General features: G+C 40.0%; 1 protein-coding gene across 5 annotated transcripts in view; it reads left to right on the plus strand.

Annotated features, from left to right (window-relative positions):
• Positions 1-4,937: 4,937 nt before the first annotated feature.
• The window catches only part of MACROH2A1 (macroH2A.1 histone), a 103,330-nt gene continuing 88,112 nt past the window's right edge, over positions 4,938-20,155 (plus strand). For 2 of the 5 annotated variants that reach the window (XM_074213518.1, XM_074213516.1), the window contains exon 1: positions 4,941-5,070. The gene's annotated coding sequence lies outside the window, so the exon portion shown is untranslated. Of the gene's footprint in view, positions 5,071-20,155 lie in introns of all 5 variants that reach the window. The other 3 variants (XM_074213517.1, XM_074213519.1, XM_074213520.1) reach the window with 3 other exon arrangements.

A 20,155-nucleotide genomic window follows, 5' to 3' on the forward strand; every position in this document is an offset into this window, starting at 1 on the left:
TGATAGTTGGCATCATTTATGGTCAAAACTTCAATGGCATCTACACATCTTCAAACAATTCTTTTGAGATCCTATAATTGGAATAAATACACTTTAAATCCTTTAATGAAGATCCATTGAAGACTTTTTTCCCAAGTCTTGTGTCAGCAGTCATATTATTTCAACTCCAATAGCTTATTTTAAAGTTGCTGCATCTAACTATGAGGTAGATAGTATTATTACCCTCCTTTCATAGATTTAAAAAAAATAGACCCAGAAAGGTTAAAAGATTTGCCCGAGATCACATAGCTAATGAGGGTCTGAAGTTGGATTGATACCCAGGTCTCCTGATTCCACCTTTAGCACTCCATCCTCTTAGGGATACTGCCACTTAGGAAAAGCATGAAAGGTTATATAGTTCATCTTCATCATCTTCAAGTTGCCTTTAAGAGGCATGTGATGGCACTTCCCAGAGATAAAGTGAAGTGACAAGCCCATGGACCCACAGAGACAGGGGCAGATTTACCTCCCTTTACCATTGCACCATTTCCTCCCTTAGGGTGTGACTGGATGATTGGAGAGGTCCCAGTCCAGGTGGTCAGTTGAACCTCATCTCTTACCTGTCCAAGGCCTTACTCCTTTTCATTCTGCCCAAGGAGAGGAAGAGAACCAGGCACTCATATCATTGCCCCAGCTAGTGGTCAGTGGTGGGTGAGAGAAACTAGGCAGTTCCATCTGGTCTTGGATAGACATTTTATTATGATGTGCACCCTAGGATGTGGTGGAAGAATGAGTTAGGCTTGCCACAAGTTCAGGAATAGGCACTTCTCTAGGGAAGGGCAATCTTTCCTGGGACTGCTTCCTATCCCAAGAAAGGGGAAACCTAGGATGAATGCATCCAAAATGGAAGATAGGCAAATATAAATTCAGAGGGAGGGATGAAGTAGTATTCTTAAACAATTAGTGAAAGGGCTTGGAATCAGACCAGAACCTTTGACTAAGGATGCAGAGCTCTTTCTATCATGTCACAAGTTTTCATCCTTAATTAATAGCACTCCTCAAAAAATGTATGAGACAGAGGGAAGGGAAGAGGAGAGGAGAGGAAATGCAGAAAGGAGGCATGGGAGAAAGAAGGAAGTCTTGAGAGAGATCTGAAATTGCATTGAGCTGGGTTAGATAGAGTAAGAAGCAAGGCTTTTGTTTACTAGAAGTCCCACTTTGTATGAGTCACAGAAAGAAAAAAGAATGAATACTTGAGCACAAAACTTATGAATGAGAAATTAGAATTTAGAGTATCCTAGGAGAATAAAGAAGAGTAATTAAATGAATGCTTCTTGGAAAGGGGCATTACAAATGAATATTATTCAAACTGATAAGCAAGATAGTTTCTTATAAGGAAGAGAAGATTCTGTAACACTCTTTTCTGGGTGGAAAAGGATAAGACAAAAAATATGGACCGGGAGCAAGGTAAGACTGATCACTAGATACATTTATAAAAGAATCAAATTGAAGTGCTTCCATGATAATTCTGAATTTAAAATAATAGAATTTAGTGGAGTAAAATACAAACTACTATAACTTTAAACATGAGTGGACTGAATGCCTTATTGGGGCATTTTTTAAAATTAAAACAAATGGAATGATGGAACTGATAAGAGAACAAAACTCAATAAAAATTTTCTGTAAACAACATTTTAAAACATGGAGACACATACAAAATGAAAATGAAGTACTGGACAAAATTTATTTTGCTTCATAAAATTACACAAAAAGGAATTTCACTGATGATTTCAGATGAGGCAATAATAAAAATTGATAATTACAAGAGAAATAAGCAGGAAATTGATATGTTTTAAAATAACATTATTGAATATATATGCACTAAATAACAAAACATCTAAGTCAGAAAGATATTAATAGTAATGATAAGTATAGGACACTCTAATATTCTTCTTTAGAACTGGAAAAATCTAACAGAAAGAAAAACTAGATGGAAAATATAGAGATGAAGAGATCATTGAAAAAATTCAATTAGAAAAGCTTCTGGTGGTTTTGGAATATGGAATTAAAGATATGCTTGATTCTCAGCATCACATTATTTGCAAAAAATGATAGTGTTCTATGCAAAAACATTAAATGGCTCAATAAAAACAAGTAATCAATAAAGGAAATGTGAACAAAAGATATAGTCATAAAGGAAAACTAAGTAATAACATGCTAAATGCTTAATATATCAAAAAGAGAAAAAGACAGAAACAGAGAAAAATACAATTGCCAAAATAAAATGTTAGGATGCTACATTCCCAAGTAATAGGAAACAACATGGGAGTTCATCAGTCAATTCATGCATTCATTCCTTCATTTAACAAACATTAAGTATCTTCTAGGTGCTGGAGAAGATTTTTTTCAAAAAAGGTAATTAAAGAACAGTTTCTACTCTAAAAAAAGCTTAAAATCTAGTAGAGGAGATAAGATATGGACAGAAATAACCATATAGCTGTAATATAAGATAAAATATGGTTAGTTCATAGGAGAGACTCAAACAAAAGATCATTAAATGCAGAGGAGGGAGAGATTATTCTGGTTATAGAAAAACAGGTAAATCCTTCTGGACTAGACTGAACCTTGAAGAATGGATAGGATTTCAACATTTAGAGATGGGAAAAGAAATAACAATTATTCTATTGACCTCCTAGGGTTCTTGTGAGAATCAATTAAGATGGTAGATAAAATAGCATTTTCACAGAATGAGTTAGAGGTTATCACTTCGTTCAACTTATTTCCATTTATGCCTTTTTTTCCCCCCTACAACATCTCTGACAAATGGCTATCCTTCCTTTGGAGATCTCCAGAGAAAAGAAACTTCTGCCACATTTTTCCGTGCCTCATAGATTCTCTCTCAAAAGTTCTCAGTCCAAGAGACCAATTAATGTGCCAAGGATTTTTTACATTGAGTAAATACCTGATTCCTTTCTCATTTTTAGCCCACCTCCTTTTGCAGTCACATTTATATCTGATATTATTTCTGCAATTTTTACCAAGCAATTTGGCACTGTTGCTATTACAACCTATTCATTTCTACCAAGTACCTTTCCATTGTCCTTGAGGTGACCTGAAACTTTAATTCTTCAGAGACTGTGCTGAGTCATATCAAAGATATATCTCCCTGTTTTATGCTTGTCTTCATAATAATAGAGTGGAAAACAAAGTTATCTGTTTCTATATCTTTCAAGCAGTCTTATATGATTTTAACATGTGAAAGGGAAAGACTTTATTGGATTAGTACCTTTAAGGTGATGTGTTGGTGTACTAAATCAAATACTTTTTATAGTCAATAAAAAATAAACACATTAGGATCTTGTATTCTTTGTGCCCTCCAAGCAACTATGTGCCTGTCCAGATGTGTTCTGTTGTGGAATATAATTTGTAAAAGTCTGTTTTTCCTCATATCTTTATGTTTTGTAATTTGACTGTTCATTAATCAATTAAAGATTTTGTAGAGATGAGAAAGGCATTTGGGTAAATAGTTCTTGACATTTTCAGGATTGCTCTTTTGGGGTAATACAGAGAAGTAAAGAAGACTAGATGATAAAGGGGTGGCCTTCCAGTCAAGGAGACATGGGATAAATCCTGTATCTAACATTGGCTAGCTACATGGTCAAATTTCTTACACTTAAAAAGTGTCAGTGTACTCTGAAGCAATTCATAGAATCTTCACCCAGAATTCCTTAATTAAGGAAGTCATTGGTCTGAGGACTCACAGACACATACACAGACTCTTTCCTTTCATACTTCTTGAGAATTTATTCCTCAGTGGCCTTTCTGTACATTATAAATCTGAAATTCACAAGGAAGGGTTCCCCCCAATTCTTTCTTTCCCATTTCTAAAGCACGCCTGCCCAGGAATCATCCTCAGTGAATCCTTCGTAGCCGGAGGAGTGCATTTGGAATGAGACTACCGGTCTGCTAGGCTAGTGGTTTGTCCTTTAGTCACCCCTTTCTCTCCTTGGGTTTGAAGGAGTTTCCTCATCTGCGAAAGGAAGGGCTTGAACCAAATGGTCCGTCGGGCTCGCTGATGATTGGGAGTCTGCAGTTATTTCTGAGTCTTGTTCCTCTGGTGCTCATCCCTAGGGAGAGGGGCACGGGTCTTTGTTTTCAAGAAGGGTCAGGGGCGTTTTGGCCTTTGCCCCAGGAACTCTCCAAGGTGCTCCCACTTTTCTCAAAGGGCCTTCCCTAGCATAACAGCCATGCCACAAAGGTCATCCACAAGTCCAGAGCAAGGCCCGAATGGAGGCGAGGACCTAGCCTACAGGTTCGGGGGAAGGAGCAGAAGGAAGGCCAGGGCCTGCTAGACCTGGTGATTCTCCTCAGCAAACCCTGGGGTCGGGCCGACCCCACCCGCAGACCGCAAGCGCCCTGCGGGGAGGGGCTGCTTTCCCGGGGCGTCTTTTGTTTCCCGGGAGCCTTCCTACTACGCCGGCGCCTGGCAAACAGCGGGCATTTCATCCGCTTTGGTCCCCGAACTGCGCTGGGCGGCAGCACCGACCGGCGGGAGGAGGAGGGTCCTGCGGCCGCGGGGCCGGCGCTCCAGCCCGCACACAGCCGGGGCCCGGCCGTCCCGCGGAGGGCTCTGAGGCCCGGGGCCATGGGGCGAGCGGGCGGCGGCGGGGCAGGCCCGGCGCCAGTGGCCGAGCCTCGGGCCGCGGCCCCGGCCGTGCTCGCTCGGCCACTCGGGAGGACGCGCACCGGAGGAGGCCGCGGTGGGGCGCGCGCACGGGCGCGCGGCCTCGGGGCGGGGAGGGGGAGGGGAGGGAAGGCCCGCGGCCCGCCGGACCCGGGCCGAGGATGGGGATGTGACGAGCGGCTCGCGCTGCATTGTGGGAATGCACACAGGCGCTGCCGACTGGTTCCAGTTCACACGGCGGCTGAGCCCAGGGAGAGGGGAGAGCGAGCGCGAGCGAGCGAGCGCGCGGGAGCGAGCGGGAGGGAGGTGCGGGGAAGAGACCGGACGAGCGATCGCGGAGAGAAAGAGCGAGAGCGGCCGCGGCAGGAGACATATTGCTGCTGACTGTGCTGCCCGAGAGCCGCTCCGTAAGTGATCGGCGGGGGGTGGGGGAGGGTGCGATCTTTCCCGCTCCTCGGGGCCCAGCGCTCGCGGCCGCGGCCCCCCCCCCCCCCCCCCGGCTTCCCGGGAGAATTCTGGCTCCGCGCACGCGGGGCCGCTCGGCTGGGGGGGCGGCTCCGGCCCCGGGTGGGGGTGGGGAACCCGGCCCGGCCGCGGGGAGGCTGAGAGAAAGGAAAGAAGGACGCCCCCCCCCCCCGCTTTCTTCCGAGATCGCCTTGCTTTCTCTCTTTTCTTGCGAGGCCGACAGCTTCTGAATTTTTAAAAATAAACCCGGAAACCAACTTCCTTTGGAAGAAAATAAAAAGCAAAGCATCCTATCCCTGACGCCGCCGCCGCTGCCCTCCCGAGCCCCCCGGGGCTGTTCCCGCCCTTCGGGCCGCCCGGGCCCCGGCTGAGCCGCGGTGCCGGGGAGGGGAGGGATGGCGGCCAGAGCCCCCGGCCCCTGGAGGCTGGGTGCAGAACCTGGAAGAGGTGAAGAAAGGGCTCCTCCCATCCCCCCCCAGGCCCGCACCGGGCGCTGTGCGGAGTCCCGTGGCGGTGAAGGTGCCCAAAGTTGCACTTGGGAGACGAGGCGGCGCCGGCGGCAACGTGGCGCCCGCTGTGACGGAGTGCATGGCAGAGAGAAGAGGGTGCTCGGGAAGGAGCCGGGCGCCGAGGCCCCCAGAACAATACTGGCAGAGGGAGCCGGGGCAGAGAAGCAGGCCCTGGAAGGAACGACATGGCTGTGCACGTGCGGGATCTCAGCCTTGACCTTGCCAGGCCCTGTCATTCTTTCCCCTCAGGCTCCCCGGGGAAGACGCCGAAGAGCTATCCTGGCACCGGGACCCCTCCGGGTGTGGGGGGGAGCTTAGGCCCGAGTTGACCCCGAGGTACCTGAAGATGATGTTTGGACAAGCCTCTTGTCATTTGGGAACCGTAGGGGCCCGGCTGGCACACCTAGTTCTTTAGCTTCTGGGTAGCTCTTCTGTTCACAGTTTTAATTTTTTTTCTCGAAGGTAATTCCCAGATGGGCATATATTTTCCTTCAGTAGCAGCTTGGTCAAGTGCTGGATTTGGAGCCTGAAGAACTGAATTTGAAACCTGATTCTGTCAGAGTCCCCTCTGTAATCTGGGGCATGTCACTGCCCTTTGGGTCTCCTTTCCTCACCTGTAAAATGAAGGGAACTGGAGTAGGCGGCCTCTAAGGTCTCTCCTAGTTCTACATCTTTGATCCTTTGTAGGACTGAGAAGGGATTGGAAATAAGGAGGGATGTTTGAATGTTGTCTGTCATTTCACCAGATCACCAAGTGGGTGAGTTCATCCCCTTTTCCTTTTACTGGAGTACTTCAATTACCTAAAGGAAATTCAGATTACAACAGCATTTGTAATTCTTCTCTTATATACATTTTAAGAAAATGCTTTATTTCAAAAGAGACCAAGTAGATTATGAAGTGCAAGTAAATCTTAAGTCAAACACTTGCACTTATTGTGAAAAACTTGTAAGAATTTAATGATGTCATAAACGCCTATAAGAATAGAAAATTATAGGGTCTTGCCAGTTTTCCTCCCTTTACCTTCCTAGTTTGAGGTTTCACAGTTCCAGGTGCTTCCTTCCCTTTTAAGATTAGGCTTTCTTTAAAGACCATTTGCTTTTGTTGAACTAGTAGCGCTCATTCAACAGCTTTGGAGTTCTGTTTTGCCAGCTGGGGCCCACCTTTACCCATTTGATTATGGAAGCACATACTAATTTACCATCCATGGTATAATTAAACTAGAGACTAAACTTCTTGATTCCCCAGACTTGGCACCAACTCCTCTGTATAAATCTAAACCAAATTCAGTGTGTTGTGCTCTCTAAATTTCATGGGAATGTTACAAGTCCTCTTTATATATTAAAAAAACAAAAAAAGTCCTCTTTATAAAAATAAATTTTTACTTAAAAAGAAAGCACTCCAATTTTAAAATTATATTTTTCCCCTCTCAGCTTTTCATAGTGACATTCCACAATCTCCAAAAGTCTGGGTTTGTATTCTTAATCAATTTAGTAATAGTATCTAGCACATTAATAAAGTACATTAAGGTTTATAACAGCATTTCACTAATATTCTTTCATTTAATCCTCACAACTATAACGCAAGTGTCAAGATTATATTCATTTTACAGATGGGGAAACTGAGCTTGAAAAGTTGTGTTTAAGGCAATATTTGAACTGAGATCTCTCTGATTCCAAATTTACCATTATCCTTTGCACACCTTACTGACATAATCAGTACTGGAATTGAAAGATGACACACATAGTACTGGAAATTAATGGGAAAGGAAGCAAAAATCTGTTCCAGGAAGTGGTTGAACATTGGAGGCATTTTATTTTCAGACCTCCAAAATTACCCAGTTCCCTAAAACAAATAAAACTGAAGATTTTTAATGAATAGCAAGCTCAGCTCAATACAACATACATGGCAGTGAAAAAAGCTGTTTTCTTTTTAAGAGAGCTTAGAAGATGGCACACGAGTATGGTGGGAAGAGTGCTAGATTTTGGATCAGTCACTGATAATTGATTCTCTCTGAACTTCAGTTTTTTCCCTCCTTAGCTCTAAATTTATGATTCTACAATACTCCTAAATATCTTGCTTTGTTCAGACAATATAGTTCTTTTATTCATTTAATTGGAATTTGTTAATGCCTACTGTGTTCTAGTCATCAAGCAATGGATACGAAAACAAAATTCCTTGTCCTCAGGGAACTTATACTCTCTTTTAATATTATTTTTAGTTCTAAGTTCTACATTTCAGGAAAGATGTTGATAAGCAGGAAAGTATCCAAAAAAGAGTGATTAGAATGATGAAGGAAGGGGAGATAAGGAATTATGAATCAATCACCCACCAAGCATTTGTTAAGCACATAATGTTTCAGGCACTGTGCATGTCCAAGGTCACATAGCGGTGGTCAGTGGGACAAAGGGACTATAAGCTTAGAACTTTACCTCAACCATAACTTTCTCTGCACAGTCTTATAGCCTTGCCCTGGATAAGTGATGCAATGTAACAAAGCATGATGTCTCATTCATTCATTCATTCATTCATTTATTTATTTATTAATTAATTTATTTTTATTAAAGATATTATTTGAGTTTTACAATTTTCCCCCAATCTTGCTCCCCCCCCCACAGATAGCAGCACTCTGTCAGTCTTTACTTTGTTTCCATGTTGTACCTTGATCCAAATTGGGTATGATGAGAGAGAAATCATATTCTTAAAGAGAAGGGAGAGGTAACAAGATCAGACAATAAGAAATCTGTTTTTTTCTAAATTAAAGGGAATAGTCCTTGCATTTTATTCAAACTCCACAGCTCCTTATCTGGATACAGATGGTACTCTCCTTTGCAGACAGCCCAAAATTGTTCCCAATTGTTGCACTGATGGAATGAGCAAGTCCTTCAAGGTTGAACATCACTCCCATGTTGCTGTTAGGGTGTACAATGGTTTTCTGGTTCTGCTCATCTCACTCAGCATCAGTTCATGCACATCCCTCCAGGTTTCCCTGAAATCCCGTCCCTCCTGGTTTCTAATAGAACAATAGTGTTCCATGACATACATATACCACAGTTTGCTAAGCCATTCCCCAATTGAAGGACATTGACTGGATTTCCAATTCTTTGCCACCACAAACAGGGCTGCTATAAATATTTTTGTACAAGTAATGTTTTTACCCTTTTTCCTCATCTCTTCAGGGTATAGACCCAGTCGTGGTATTGCTGGGTCAAAGGGTATGCACATTTTTGTTGCCCGTTGGGCATAGTTCCAAATAGCTCTCCAGAAGGGTTGGATGAGTTCACAGCTCCACCAACAGTGTAATAGTGTCCCAGATTTCCCATATCCCTTCCAACAATGATCATTATCCTTCCTGGTCATACTGGCTAATCTGAGAGGTGTGAGGTGGTACCTCAGAGAAGCTTTAATTTGCATTTCTCTAATAATTAATGATTTAGAGCATTTTTTCATATGGCTATGGATTGCTTTGATCTCCTCATCTGTAAATTGCCTTTGTATATACTTTGACCATTTGTCAATTGGGGAATGGAAAAGCATTTCTTTATACAAATAATAATTGAAGTGACCAGAAATAACTGCTTATATAAGTACAGTCCTTTGGCCTATATAGTTTTTATAGTGTTTTCATGTATGTATCTTTGCAACTTCTCTGTGATGTATAGGCAGAATTTGTCACAGGGTTGTGGGGTGAGGAGTGTTTTATAAACTTTAAAGCAATATTGGCTAGTATAGATTTAGAACTTGAAAGGACCTTGGATTCAAAACCCCTCTCAATTTATAGATGTGCATCCTGGGAGGGCCTGAGAGAGGTTATGACTAGTCTATCATTAACAAAATCAATATTGGGATAGGATTTGAAGGAAGTTCTTCCTTTCTCCAGGTCCAGTGCTTTGCCTGCTATACCATCCAGCTGCTTTAAAAATAAGTTATTACTAATAGGTAATGATTTCAAGATAGTATTCATTCTTTTAAAAAAATCTAGGGGATTTAGTGGACTTCAAGCTCAACATATCAGCTGTGATGGAGCTGGAAGCAAATGAAATTGAAATCTTAGCTTTCATTTAAAGAGAGGACTAGGAATGTGAGAATCCTACTGTGTTATTCGTGTTTAGCTCACATGTTGAGTGTTTTCTTCAGTTCTGGGCACTTAGTTTTAGGAATGATTTAGAGAAGGCCCGGAGGAATGTCAACAGTTCTGAGATCATGCTATATAAACAAGTTGAAGATAACGGGGACGTCTGGCCTGGAGAAGAGAAGACTTCACGGTAGACATCATAGTTGTCTTCTATTATTGATAGGGCTGTCTTGTTGAAATTTGGCCTGAATAAGCAGAACACTTGATATTTGGGAGACGTTATAGAGAGGCAGATTTTGACACTACGAGAATAAAAACTTCGTAAAAATTAGAGCTGGGTTCTTGTGTTTTTATTGAATTTCCCCTTCCCCAAAGGTTGGATGCCAATTTTTGGAGATGTTGATGAAGGGATTCTTGTACACCTATGAATTAGACTAGATGGTTTCTAAGGTTCCTCCCACCTCTGCAAATCTGAATAATGCACAAATCAGGTTTCAGCACACATATGCTGGAACTTCCTGAAAGCTCCTATTTTAACAGAAAACTGATAGGCTACCTACTTTATCATATCTAAGGAGACCCAAAATAGGAAATTTTGAAATATCATTCCAAGATGGTCTACAAAAATATACTTTCGACAAGTCAGAACATAAGGCAAGTTCATTTCTTTTTAAACCTCTATCACTGTCACCAAGCAGTGTAGTAGTAATAGAAGTTGCTTTACTTGCAAAAGCCAAAAGAAAATCCCCAAATAGCTTTCCAACAACCTGACCACTTCTGACATCATTTCAGCTGTTCAAGAGATTGTTTTTCTGTTTTACTGATCTAGGGCTGGTGGCCATAGCAGGCAGCCATGGAGCTGTAGAGTAGACCTTCTGTCTATGTTTAGAAGGATTCTCTGAAACCTTGAAAGAAAAAAGCATATTCTGCTTTTGTTTTCCTATATCGTCCCAATTTCACTGGGGCTGTTTGGTATAGTGAATTGGCAACAGCTCTAGATTTGGAGGACTGGGATTCAAATCCCAGCTTTGCCACTAAGTATTTATATGCTTTTGGGCAAATCACTTCACATCACTCTGTGCCTCAAGTTTCCAAAGAAGCAAAATGAAAGGGTAGAACAACCCAAGCTTTGGGGTGTCTTCCAGCTTGTGGCTCCAAGAATATCTGAAAGTTAGTGCTTCCGCTATGTAAGTTTACAGTCTTAGTCTCTCAGCTGATAATTAGAAGAAAGTTCAGCTCTTTTAATGTGCATGGCTTATAAGAATTATTTAGCTGTCAAGAACCTTGGAAATGTATTATTGTTTGAGAATGAGAACTTTTCTCTGGGAACTTTTATTTGATGGATTTCCATCAGAGTGGATATTTTCCATTTTGTTTCATGTCACACTCTTCTCAAATGGAAGGAGCCTGTGGATTGGGGATAATTCAGTGCAACAAGTACCTCATATTAGACTTTACATCTAACAGGGAGGGAATGGGGAAGATAATACACAGCTATGACCCCAGGGAGAATAGGGCAGGTGACATCTAACTTCAACTTGGGACTTGAAATAAAATGGAAACTTTAAAAAGATGGATCTAGGGAAGGGGGGTGGTGGAGATTCTATTCTAACCATTAGAAATGATGTGTGTAAAGATGGGGAAGAGCAGAAATAGCTTGGGTAAAAGTAGCCTTGTTCATCCAGTTTATAGATTGAAGGGGCGTCAGGTCAGGTGGGAAAGGTATTTTGTATTAAGACTAAAATGTCAGGTTTAGAACTTAAATACTTCAATTAGTAGGCAATGGGGAATCCTTGAAGCTTTTTTGGGTGGGGAAATGTCATGAGAAAAATAATTTAAAGGGAAAATAGCTTGAGTGACAGTATGGATGATGAATTGAAGAAAGCATAGGCTAGATTCAAGAGGTTATGACTGTGAGGCTATTCAGGAATCTAAGGGGTTCCTGAATTGGGGGGAGTGTAATGAAAAATGAAGATCAGAAGATTTTCGTTTTCTTTGCTGGGTGTTAACATTTGATGAAAATTCCTTTAAGTAAGTAAATATAACTTGGGTGGTCTATGTTGATATTATCTTCTGGACTAGTTTCCAAGCCAGACTGTCATTTGGCTGTTGTTTCAGAGGCACACTAACAAAATTAGACAAATGGATGATGGCAGGTAAAGATGCATACAGTATTCCCAAGTACAGAATAACTGGGCATTGGACTCACCTGTAGCATTTCATGGCTTGGTTCTCTAGGATTGTGGAGACTTATCTAGTACAGTATTGGCTTTCAAAGATGTGCGTGTGTGTGTGTGTGTGTGTGTGTGTGTGTGTCAGAGAGAGAGAGAGAGAGTGCGAGAGAGAGCCTTCCTGTAGTTGATTGGGGACAGATGACATTCTTGATTGACTAGAAAACTAGAGCAGCCTTCTATTCTAAACCAATCAGAGTGACACTTTTTAACCCTAGCCCAGTGAGTGATGGTTATTGTACTGTATCCTATGCCTCTTGGGAGTGACAACAGTGACATGGTTAATCATTCTGTATGATGGGAATAAATGGAAGGGAATGTTGTAACAGGATTAGTGTCTCATGCTCCAGAATTAAGTGTCTCAGATTGGCCTTCGTGATTGAAGTTGATGGGAGGGTGACAAATGCTTGTGTAGAAAGTGGGCATTTATCCAACTCCATGAGATCATTATCCTATGACAACATGGCTTTGATCTGAGCACTAATCTTAGAGAATCTGTCATCTTTATAGTAGAAGGTAATTACTTTTAAATAGCTGTCACCAATCAGACCCTAATCAATACTTTTATTTGTGCCAAATATACAAGCATTAATTATTTAGCTAATAAACTTTCTAATATATCTTTAAGCCATTTTGTAATTGTCTTGATTATTTGCTCCTTTTTACTTGGTTTTTAGGTCTGTCTAATAATGGAGGTGAATTAGTCTGAAAAAAATTCCTTTATTTGATTTTCTGTAAGAGAGGAAACTTGTTAAAGATGTATAAAGGTGATTATTTGGAGATAACTTTAGGGCATCTTTTTGTTTCCTAGTTGTGGGGAATCAGGATTTCTGGATTCCATTCTGATTGAGCTATTCATTTTTTAAACTTAGATTAGCTTCTTAGCTTCTGTGGGCCCAGTTTTAAGAATTGTAACAGATGAGAAAAGAATAATCCTTGGCCTGCTCATCTCTTACAAATATGTGAGAATGGTATTTGAATGAGGTTCTTTGAGCTCCTTGGAAGAAAGTTGCTATGTACTTTTGAAGTGGAATTCCTATTAATGAATTCTGGTATGGGCATAACAAGCACTTCTCCTAATGGCATCCTGAAAAAGTCCTCCACATAGTATTGCTTAGAACTCATATGATTTCCCCAAATTAGGAAAGGAAATCAGATCGTAGAGGAACATGGATGATAATAATTAAGTACTAAGAACTATAGAAATGTTAGATTGCCTGCCTTTGTGACTTTAGGCAAATTATTTAACTTCTAAGCCTCATACATAAAATGAGATAGGACTAGAAAATAATGTCTGAGCCTTTCCGTCTATACATTTTATGATTAATCAATCTCTTAGTATATATTTATTAATCCCTACTGTGTGTCGAACTTAGGGGAAACAAATAGAAAAGGGGACCAGTCCCTATCCATCAGCGAACTTTCAACCCACTAGGGGAATGCAGTGGGTTCACAGATATGTATGAAATAAATTCAGAGTGATAAATGCTCTCATGACAGAGGGACTGAAGACAGACTTCTTTAAGGGGGTGACCCTTAGATTGACCTTGGAGCCAAGGAGTCTAAGAGCCAAAGAGTTCTAAGAGGCTGAACGTTCTAGGCTTGGAGAACTCTTCCAAACAGGCTGTGCCTTCCAGATGTCCAGAAGCAGGAAATCCTAGACTTATTTTTCTGTCTCTTTGAAATATGAGAAGTTTTAGTAACTTGCAAGGTAATGTTTTGTTAAGTTTCCCTGGACTTCCTATTACCCTTGAAGATTTCCAGAGAGCTTTATTAAACCATTTGATTTTCACAAAAACTGTGAAATAGGGCTATTGTTAACCCCATTTTACAAATGAAATTGAGGCTGAGGTTAAATGACTTCTTTAGGGTCATATATCTAGTGTGTGAGGTAGGATTCAGTCTAAGGTCTTCCTGATTTTTTTTAAGGTTTTTTTTTTTTTGCAAGGCAGTGGGGCTAAGTGGCTTGCCCAAGGCCACACAGGTAATTATTAAGTGTCTGAGGCCAGATTTGAACTCAGGTACTTCTGACTCCAGGGCCAGTGCTCTATTCACTGTGCCACCTAGCTGCCCCCAGTCTTCCTGATTTTAAATCTGGAACTCTTGTCCACTTCTCATCATCACAGGGATGGCCACAAGGTGATGCATTTTTTTGGAAATAACTCCCTAAGACCTCATGAAGACATGTTTAACTAGTGGTATATTGTGGCACAGTGGAAAGAGCACTGGATTTGTTGTCTGAGGATCTGGGTTCAGATCTCAGCTCTGCCACTTTCTCTTTGTATAATTTTGGGCAACTCATTTCACATCTCTGGGGCTCGATTTCCTCATCTATAAAATGAAGGGTTTGAATTAAATTCTATATCTAAGTTCCCTTCCAGCTTAAAGTCTATGATCCTTCTGTATATATTAGACTGTGATCAGAATCCATGGAGGGAGTGAGATCATGGATCTTCTGAAGTATTGAAATAAAAGGCATTTATAGAGTTCCTACTGTGTGTCAGAATCAAGTCAGTGATTCAGGGGACAAAAGAAGACTTTACCGCTAAGATTTAATCTTTCAGTTGAAATTACAATCAGTTGACAAGTATTTATTAAGCATGTACTATATTCTAGCCACTAGGGATAGTATGAAGACAAAAATAAAATAGTCCTTGCCTTTGAGGAGTTTACATTATATGAGGGGAGATTTTATACATACACACAGATAGAGGGAGGGTAATGTGAGACAGGGGAGGCATTTGTAGTTGGAGAAACTGGGAAGAGCTTAAGTGGTTTAGCTGAGCTTTGGAAAAGAAACCTAGAGATTCTAAGAGAAAAAGATAAGAAGGATTGTATTCCAGGCATAGGGGAGACAGCCAGAGGAAAAACATGGAGAGTGGAGATGGAATACCATGTATGAGGAACAGTAAGAAGACAATTTGGCCAGACCCTAGAATGCATGAAGGGGAGTAATATAAGACTAGACAGGATGGATGGATCTAGGCTGTGAAAAACTTTACATGACAAACTAAAGAGTTATCACTTGATTCTAGAAGCAATAAGGAATTCTATTGGCCCTTTTCTGGAGTTTATTGATCAAAGGAGTAGCATAATCAGACCTGAGTTTTATGAAAATCACTTTTATCTTGTGTGGAGGATAGGAAGGAAGAAGGAGATACTGGAGGCATGAAGAACAATTAAGTCCATTACAGTAGTCCAGATGAGAGTTGAGGTGTGCCTTCACTTGGATGGTGGCTATGTAAGTAGGGAGATGGGACAAAGGTAACATGAAAAAATAAGAGAATGATACAAGACTGCAGAAGCCAGTGCTGGACTGGCTATTCCACTGCCATTCCAGTAGGAACTGGAACATGAAGTGGTCAGGGAAGACTTCCTATGGACAAGAGGGTTGGAGCTGGACTTCAAAGATGGGTGGGATTTAGAGAGAACGTGGGGAAAGGAAGATATTAAAGAAGTAATAGCACACCAAAGTTAGGAGTGAGACTGACAAGTGGAGAAGTAAGGGGCAGAGTTGGGGAACAGTTGTGCTGTTTGGCTGGAGAGGTAGGCTGAGGACAAGTTTATGGATGGCCTTGAAGGCTGACCAGGGCTCACTCTTCTCTTCTGAAGACAGTCTAGTGTGGGTGACAGAGCATAGCTTATTTTCCCTATCTGACCATCCTGCTCTGCCATCCTCTTAGCAGCGTGACCTCACTTTCCTGGGCTTCATCTTTAAAATGACAGATTTGACAAGAATCAGAGAAGATGGGTGAGGAAGTCACATGTCCAAGTCTGTATGACTAGAAAGTGGTAGAGCTGGGTCTGATACTTGGGTCCTCAAACTCCTGTTCCAGTGTGTCTTCCTCCCTAGTGACTTGGACGGGTTGAAAGGGTTATCCTACTTTTCTGTATGAGATACACTTCTCAGTTACAGTTGTTCTGTGCTCAGTCAAGGTGAGTGATAATAAGTGTATTTTAGAGCATGTTAAGTTTTCAAAGTATTTTTCTGTAAGATAGCTTGTGCAGGTATTACTTTTGTTACTTTACAAATTAGGAAATGAAGGATCAGAGAAGTTAGATGACTTTTATTCTAGTCACATAGCTAATTTGGTGCTTAAGCTGGAAGGGGTCAAATTTGTGATGTTCTAAAACATTGGGGTGGTTTCTGTAATTGATTCATGAGTAGGAAAAGAAAAAAAAATCCTTGTGAAATAAATTCCCAGAAATGGTTTTTTTTTTTTGTAAATGATCGTCACTTTGTTAGAAACTTCTTCAGTTCCTCCATCTGACTGGGTAACAGACAAAATAATAGGTGGATCTAATATACTTTGCTAAACATACAACAATTGATGGCTGTAGTGTGATTCAAGTGGGAAGGGACAGAGTTTGAGGATTTAGATTGTAGGTACATTGCATAAAAATAAGTCCAAGAAAAACATTTTTAGTTTTGAGAAGAGAGGTAAACTAGAATCATTAGATTTTAGAGGTGAAAGGATCAGCTAGTCCTATAAGAACCTATCTAAGGGGCAGCTAGGTGGCGCAGTGGATAGAGCACCAGCCTTGGAGTCAGGAGTACCTGAGTTCAAATCTGGGCCTCAGACACTCAATAATTACCTAGCGGTGTGGCCTTGGGCAAGCCACTTAACCCCATTTGCCTTGCAAAAACCTTAAAAAATAAAAGGACCTATCCAAGGCAGGGCTTCTTAACCTGGGGCCCTTGAACTACTTTTAAATATATTTTAATAGTTGTACTTGAAATTAATTTGTTTCCTTTGTCAGCCTAATTACTTTTTGTTAGTCATTTAAAAACATTATGTAAGAATGTGGTCCATGGCACAAAAAAGGCTAAGAATCCCTGCTCCCATTCAATTTTCCTCTTTTAAAATATGAAGAAAGTGGTAGAGAGGAAATGAGTCCTTCAAGATGTCATAAGGAGCAGAGTTAATATTCAGAACTCAGATATTGACTCAATATTTAGAATGCTAGACTTGTAATTAAGAAGATAGGAGTGAGAGGAGCTTGAAGGCAATTCATGATTTTGATTTCTTTATTATTTGAGTCTAATATCTTGAATACTTCTCTGTATGCAGTTATTCTTCATAGGCACTTAACTCTTAACAATCATAGCTATACTGAAATCATATTACTCAACCTGATAGCTTTTATGCTTCTACTGAGCTTTTTAGGGAAGCCTTCCTGTAGCTGTTAGATACTTTCAACAAGGATACTGTCAGAATGTGTTTAGATCATTCTCAAAGATTTTATGGAGATGAGAAAATTAACTGCATAGCCAGAATGTATATTCTGGTTACTTTTCTACAGTGACTAATCAATAATTCTATATTAAATATAATCTGTGTCAGGAACTTTGCTAGATACTGAATATACACAGACAAAAGCAGAACAGTTCTTTTCCTCCAAGAGCTTATGGTCTATTGGAGGGAAATAATATGTATGTTCATAAGTATATACCAAATCCATATCAAATAAATACAAGGTAATTTCTGGCAGAGTGATTACTAGTTGGTAGTAAAGTGATTTAAATGTAGAGTTGGATCATCTTAGAGTTAGAAGGAACCCTAGAGACCAGTCAACCTTCTGATTTTACTGAAGGTAATAAGAATCCAGAGAGGCTTTGGAGGAAAAATAGAAAATATGTATAAAAGAAAAGTATTAAATAAATAAAGGAAGATTAAAAACACCACTTTTATCTGTGTGTCAGTTTAAAAGGAAATATTTAAAAATCTTATCTAGAAATTTATTCTAGAGTTGCTTTGCTGTGAAACATGACCATAGAGTATAAGGGTGCTTGATTAAGGTAAGTTAACACAGCATATTGGTTAGAAGGATGCCTTCTCCTATTTGGTTAAAAAAATCTTGGAATGAAATGAACAGAAAGTAGACTAACCCCCCCCCCCCAATAAAAAACCCCAACAACTTTAAAATTCTGTTTTTGTCTATGTTGTGCAAAATTGAAAGGAATTTAAAAGATTAATCAGTTGTTTGTTCCATGCTAAATATGGTCACTTTGAAAGTTTGAAAAAAATCTATGAACCCCAAATCAGAATGTTCTTAATTGGATAAATTAAAATACACAGGGTCACAAAGGAAACCAGTTACATAGTGGAATAAGATTAGAAAAATTAAAAAAAATTCACAGACCTCAGCTTAAATACTTCATTTTGATACTAAATCAGAAGATCTTTCCTCCTTGGATTGATTGCTGGTTTGGTGTCCCAGAAGCTTGACTTCAAGGAAGGATGTTGGCTGAAGAGGTAGCAAGCAAATCAGAAAGATGACATCTCTACATCCAAGAGGGAGAGGAGGCAGCATGATTCATGATGAGGGCATGCTTCTTTAGAATAAAATGTTAACATAAACCAATCCTTTAACCTATACAATCAGGCATTACCTGGTGAAGAGTGGTCAATTTCTCTGAAACTCAGGTGTGGAATACAAAAACAAAAATATCTAATGCCTTTGTTCATCTATAATTGTGGGGGTCATAGTTTCTGAACTCAAAATTGAGACATGTCTGAAAAAGGCTATTTCATTTGTAAAGCTTTATTTGAAATACATTTCCTTTTAAATGTCACTATCATGCTTTACTTCACTATCATGCTTTACTGAATTGGGACCTAAGCTTTGAGCATCTTAACTCTATATCACATGGCTGTTGGCAAAAATTACACAAAGATAAAAAACCTTTATGACATTAAAAAAATTAATTTCTGATCTATCTCTGTATATCTATATATCTGTATCTATCTGTCTTATCTATCTATAAATCTATAATCTATAACAGACCAGCCTTTGTTCTGGCCCACATACCTCTACTTTGCCATATATTAGACTTGACAGGCAATTTGGCCCTTCCCTAGGCCAGGTGTAAGTATAAAGTTGGGACTATTCAGTTTTTCAAAGCAAGCTGCTAGAAACAGATCCTGTGACTGCCTGAGTACAGAATGGGACAAAGAACTTTAATTCTAGGGAACAAGCTGTACTTCATAGCATGTCAGACACAGGAGTCTTATTGTTCTTCTCCTGAGCAGAGGTCATATTCTCCTCTAGTTGTAATTAGACAAAAGCCACTGAAGGCAGCTATGACTGACTGCTTAAGGTGGGCTCTGTCCCCAGGGATTGTTGAAGCTGAAGTCACATGTTCAAGTAAAGAGCTGAACTGATTTTAGGAAATATTTATCACTTTTCCATGTTTCTATTTAAAATACAAAAACACCCATTTGAAGAGTTACTAGAGATATCCATAGACTCATTGGAAATTTCTGGTTGGGCTTATTGTTCTAAGAATGTAGCAAAATGTTTAATGAAAACAAAATTAGAACCTTTAAGACATAAGAACTACACATTTCTTACTTTTAGTGTGTAGAGGCACTTGTAAGTAAGAAATATTTTAAGTCATATTCCTTCATTCAACAAATATTTTGTTAAGCATTTTTTATAGTAGCCTTGTGAGTTTGGTGGCCCAAGTTGCAGCCCTGCAGTGTATTATGTTACATTTAACTTCTCTGAACTTCAGTTTCCTCATTTCTAAAATGAGGAAGTTAAACAGTTTCCAGAAGTTCTAAATCCTGTGACCTATCACTGAGAGTATTGTGGTGAATATACAAAGTTATTATAAGACTTAATTCTCCTAGACTTCAAATGATTGTAAAGGAATGAGATGCATTGCATTAATAGGCATCATAGAAGCATTCTCATTGAAGTGAGCAAGACTTACAGTTTAAAGGACTATCTAATAATAATCTGTTTCTGCTTTATCTATCCTTTAGGGGACAGTTGACTCTTTGCCATTATTTGGTAGATGGTGGATAGATGTATTCCAAGGAATAAGGTCTCTCCCCCAGCCTCTAGAATTGATTCTGAACCAAGGCTTGAACTTTCTTAGCTCCTGTCATAGTGCTCTGCTTTTTCTAAGATTTAAATTTACTGAATTTCAACCAGGTCTCTCAAGGGGCATTGGAATCCCAAGAGGAAAGAATGAAACAGTAAGACAGATATAAAATATATTGCATCATTGGAAAATGCTTGATGCATTGAACAGATTGTACCTGGAGGAGCTGTTGATGAAACTATACTTAGTATTTTTATAACATTATATTTTTCTAGGACCTTCAATAAGCTGAACTGATTTCATAGAGAGCTGACCCTCTGGACTAAGGCCTTATTTAATGATGTTGATACTCTTTCATAGATTAAGAAACTGAACAGATA

The sequence above is a fragment of the Macrotis lagotis genome, chromosome 1, assembly GCF_037893015.1.
Source record: "Macrotis lagotis isolate mMagLag1 chromosome 1, bilby.v1.9.chrom.fasta, whole genome shotgun sequence".
Lineage (NCBI taxonomy): Eukaryota > Metazoa > Chordata > Mammalia > Peramelemorphia > Peramelidae > Macrotis > Macrotis lagotis.